Genomic DNA, 5,541 nt, shown 5'->3' on the forward strand with positions numbered 1-5,541 from the left:
GCTGGCTCAGAATGCCTTCAGGGTATGTTTGGCTGGCTGGAGTTGTGGGGATCGAACCACAGCAACCTGAGGCTGACTGCTTTGTTGAAGCAACCTGTAATTTAAAATCTTATACAAATAGCTAATTGATCTGCTAGCATCTTTTGGTCCTTTTTTGATTCTATATCTTCCAGATATTGAGTTGTGATATCTGTTATGATTTTTTTTGCCAAATTGTTCAGTTTTTATGTTATGTAGCTTTAATTATTATAGATGTACAATTTTTCTATATGGTATTAAAATCATTTGTTATACTTTATTTTTAGAATCTTCTTCTTGGGTAGTATAATCTAGATTAACAGACTCTCTTCTATTGTTAACAAGTAGATTTTTATTAGAATAGGCTAAAATTATAATTGAATATGTAGAGTCTTTCTTTCTTGTCTATGAATATGGAATGTCTGTAAAAATTTTCTAGCTTAGTTTTATGCTTTTCAGTTGTGTTTAGTAATTTTCTAAGCATACCACAATTTATTCTCTAAGATTGTTCCTCAGTACTTACTTTTTTGGACCTATAATAATTGACAATGAATGGATCTAGTTTCTAGTTCTTTTTTAAATTGGTACCTTTGAAATATTTAACAGTGAGTTTTATAGTTTTGGTTTGTGTCCAGTACTTTGAAAGTTGTAAAAATGCTTTTTCTTTTGTTATTGTTGAATTCACTTGTGCTATGACAGTTTCTTTTTTTCTCTCTCTCCAGTTCTTTGTTTTAGAGGACACATATTGTGATTATTAGGAAATTATAGCTAATCTTGCTCATAATTTCAGTGTAAATGAGGTAGTATTGCCACCATTGCAAAGACAACCAAATGTTACCTTTGGGCAGATGTTCTTTCACAGATATCTGCTGCACATTTTAATTAAAATCTAAAATTGTCACTGAGTTTTTGCGGCGTCACTTACTTTGATCACAAACAAACGATTCTGGAGAAAAAAAGTAAGTTTTGTTTCAGTGAAACTGTGGGAGTTTCAATCAACAATTATGAGTCAGATTCTTAAAAAAATCTGCAAACAACAGAGGTTGCAAATTCTCAATGTAACTTCTTCACTGGACTGTATTGTAGAGTGTTGACTGGATAATTCATGAACAAGGGCCTTGTTGCTATGTGCAAAGGGTAGAAGCTGTGAAGTCTTCTGTCATTCAAAAGTTCTCACATCTTAATACTCCTGAGAAGAACTAGGCTTCAACATGAGGGTCAACCTGAACACAGAATCCAGGACATAGAAGGATTCATTCCAGCTGTTGGGCATTTAAAGTTTCTGCCTTTAAAAAAAATAACTTTATTGAGAAACAAATAGCAATGAGAATTTCAGATCCGATTAGTAGGACAGTTTCAATAATTAAAACACTGCATATTGTTGTCTTCTTAGTGGTTATTAATAGGACAAGATGCAGACATGATATCCTGTCCACAAACACTATGAGTACAAGTATTTCTATTCATTGAATTAAGAGAAAGTAGCTGTGTATCTATCCTATTTTGAATATACAGATACAAAATGGTGCTTCATTTGTATCCCCTTATTTTGTTTAGTTTTGTCAGAGATGAGTATTCCATTGTCATTTAAATATTGTAGGTGTGTGAATTCAGCAAAACATCCCAATATAGTCCAATGGTCCATAATAGTAGTGGGTTATCTGTAAGACTGGCAATGTCAGAAGTTGTTGACTTGAGCCTTTTACAGCTCAACATATTAGTATGGCTTTACCTTTTATACCTCATTTTTATACTTTTTTGCTGGATGGTTAAGAACAAGAAAAAGCAAAACATATACAACAAGAAATGTAATTTTTGTATCTGATAAGATCAGTCAAATCCCCTCAGGATTTATCCTGAAACCCTGTACTGTATTTGTAGATCCTTTGTCAGTGTCAGTCATGTGGATGAGACACAGCCATTGCTTGACCAATTTGTCCTCTGTGAAAGCCTGAGAGAAAGTTTTCTCTCCACGTGCCCCTCCTTAGGCACACTTTACATCATTGATCACTGTCCTCTGTGGCCCCATAATCTCCTTGATCAGAAAATTTGGGACACAACTAAATTATATGATGTTACAGTACAGGTTTGCCTATATCCTGCATTGTACTGTAGGAACATACTATGCATTTTCTCTCCTCAATTGTTGAGGTGGGCTGTTTTGTGTTTGTATCCTTACGAAGATGCTACAAATGTTCATATGCATGTCCTTTGGTGGATGTGTTATTTCTGTTTGGTAAAAATATATATCTCAGGATGGGAAAAATAGGAAGAGAGAATAGACAGTGAAAAAGATTAAGAGACAAGATGTGTATATACCAATTCCCCACAATTGATGTATTATGTATTTCAGACACATGCTAATAAAAGTGCGAAAACTTATGTGTACACATACATTAATATTTAATGCTACAAAAAAAACCACATAAGGGAAGCAGTGGTGCATCAAGGGAACTGTTTTAATCCCAGCCAAACCACTAGAAGCTCAAGAAAGTAGTTTAAATGAAAATAATTGGATTTTGGAAGTGGAAAGGGTGCAAAAGAAGCTTTGCACCCTTTTTGGCATGAATCATATAGTGAGCGAGACCTCTCAAAGACTTATTGCTGACAAATGGGTGGAGGCTGTCCAAGTCATCCAGCATAAGCTAGAATAGCCATCTTGCTGATCAAGTGAACAGGACGGAGCCACTCTTGCCTTACAGAAGGGCATGCACATGAACAGTAGCCCTTACGCTGGAAAGACGGTGGAAGAAGAGCAAAGAGAAAAAATCACCTTCATTCCAGAAAATCTCCTGATAAGGAAGGTTTATCAAGCCCTAAAAGTCACCCAGGCAATGCAAGCACTTTTGGCAAAGAAATAGAGGAAGGTAAAAGAGATCAGATTTAAGCAACTGGAATCTTTCCTTCCTGATTCCTGGTAGCAGCGGCATGACTGGTTGTGCATGACATGACTAGAAGTGAAACCTTGCACTTTGGAGATGCCTGATGAACATTCCTTGGACTTTGTTTTCAGCCTTCAAAGTACTAAGGGTGTGAGTTCACTAGTATGGAAGACCATTGCAAGACTTTGCCTGAAGAAGTTGTCCAGCGGCGTCTTTGTTAAAGTCACCCCCAAACCCTAAAAGTGCTGCGGATGGTGGAGTCTCATGTGACCTGGTTTTTTTCCAGATCTTAAGTTTGTCCAGGAACTCACTTTGAAACGAGGACAGGGCAAGGTCAAGAATAGGATCTTCCTGCTGACGGATGACACTGTGATCGAGGAGCACCTGGGCAAGTTTAGTGTCATTTGCCTGGAAGACCTCATCCACAAAATCACCTTTCTGGGGGTGCATTTCCAGGAGAGTTTCCTGCCTCTTGTGCCCTTTCCACCTGTTGGTCACCTGGCACACTACCAAGAACAGAGTGGGCTTCCTCAAGGAGATAGGTTCACCTGGCTATCTGAGTGAATGCATCAACCAGCTCATCTGCCAGTTGAACTAGTTCTAGAATAGCAGAAAACAGTGTCTTGAAGCATGTTTTTGTTTTTGGAACTGTTACCAAGTGTCTTCAGAGAAGATGATTTTTCTTCTTTCAGAGACTGGAAGGATGTATAAGGGAATCAGCATGGCAGGCACCTCTCAGTACTTCCGAGTTTCAAGGAAGAGTTCAATTGTTTCCCATCATGCCACGGCTGAAATCAACACTTGCTATGGAGGAAGAGGTACTGTTTTGTTGCATCTTATGTCCCAGGGCTCACTGTTGGAGAATGAATAACCTAAAGAGGGTATGAGGCTCCCTGTCCCTGTGACTGGGAGCAGTAGATACAGCCCAGAGGTGTACTTGATTCTAGAGCCCCAGGGCTCTTTTGAAAAGACTGAAGTACAATTACAACTGTCTGGAAAACAAGTTTTCAGCTGTCTCTGTCAGGAGTCCAGGTTCCAGCTTTCAGTGATACAGTTTTGTGAGGTATCAGACTTTCCTGGCTCAGGTGGCTTTTGTACTCAGCTTCTTTTCTCTACCTCAAAATTTGGGGCTGGATCAAGGTCAGTGAGTACTCAGGACATATGAGAACTTGTACTGTAACATCATGTAACTTAGTTGTGTCCCAAATTTTCTGATCAAGGAGATTATGGGCCCACAGAGGAAAGTGATCGATGATGTAGAGTGTGCCTAAGGAGAGGTAATGGAGGGAAAACATTCTTTCAGGCTTTCAGAGAGAGCAAATTGGTCAAGTAACAGCCGTGTCTCATCCACATGGCTGACACTGACAAAGGATCTACAAACTGCCCTACAGGGTTTCAGGATAAATCTGAGGGGATTTGACTGTCCTTATCAGATACAAAAGTTATATTTCTTGTTATATAGATCTTGCTTTATCTTGTTCTTAACCATCCAGCAAAAAAGTATAAAAATGAGGTATAAAAGGTAAAACCATATTAATATGCTGAGTTGTAAAAGGCTCAAGTCAACTACTTTTGAATTTCAAGGAATATAATTATTTGTACTCATAGTGTTTATGGACAGGATATCATGTGTGCATCTTGTATTATGAATAACCATAAGAAGACAACAATATGCAACATATTAATTATTGAAACTCTCCTAATCAGTTTTGAAACTGTCTTGTTGCTATTTACTTCTCAATAAAATTATTAAGAAAAAAAAGAATTTGGGAAGGGAGCCAGGCATAGTGGCATACACTTGTAATCTGGACAATGAGGAGTCTGAGGCAGGAGGATCACTGAATTTGAGGTCAGCCTGAGCTACAAAGTGAGTTCAAGGCTGCCTTGACTGCATAGTGCAACCCTGTTTCAAAACGACATAAATAAAATAAGAATTTGGGAAAGGAAGAAACTCCTTCCTAGAAGCAAAGCATTCACTCAAATTTGTTGGACATTGCAGGGTGTTCCTGGAGTCTTCTCTTGTAGGACCTGTGAATGCTTTTTTTTTTTTTAATTTTATTTATTTAGTGTGTGTGTGTATGTGTATGTGTGTGTGTGGCCAGCTCAGCCCACCAGGGGGCGGGGCTTGCTGGCATGTGGTGCTGGGGGATTGAACCATGGTCCCTGTGTTTTGTGAAGCTTGTTCTAAGTAGGTGCCTTAGACCACTGAGCCATCTCACCAGCCCAGGACCTGTGAATCTTATATAAAAAAAACGTGTCAAGACTGGGTGTGGTGGCACAAACCTGTAATCCAGCTGGGGAGGCTGAAACATGAACACTATGAGTCAGAGCATATTGAGACTCTGGACCAAATACATTAAAAAAAAGAAAGCTACACAAGGGCCAGTCAAATAGCCCAGTGGATTAAAGTGCCTGCAAGCAAGAGTACGGGCCAGGGGTTCGATTCCCAGGCCTGCCATGCTGGCCCTGCCTCTGGGGTGCACTGAGACAGCAACTGAGACTCAGCATGGTGGCGCACCCCTGTCATCCCAGCTCTTGGGAGCCTGTAAACAGGCAGATCACTATGAATTCGATCAATAGTGAGACCCTGTACACCCTGTAGACCCTTCCCTAAAAATACACAAATAAATAAATAAATAAA

This window comes from Octodon degus, unplaced genomic scaffold, assembly GCF_000260255.1.
Source record: "Octodon degus isolate 3935 unplaced genomic scaffold, OctDeg1.0 scaffold00032, whole genome shotgun sequence".
Taxonomy (NCBI): Eukaryota; Metazoa; Chordata; class Mammalia; order Rodentia; family Octodontidae; genus Octodon; species Octodon degus.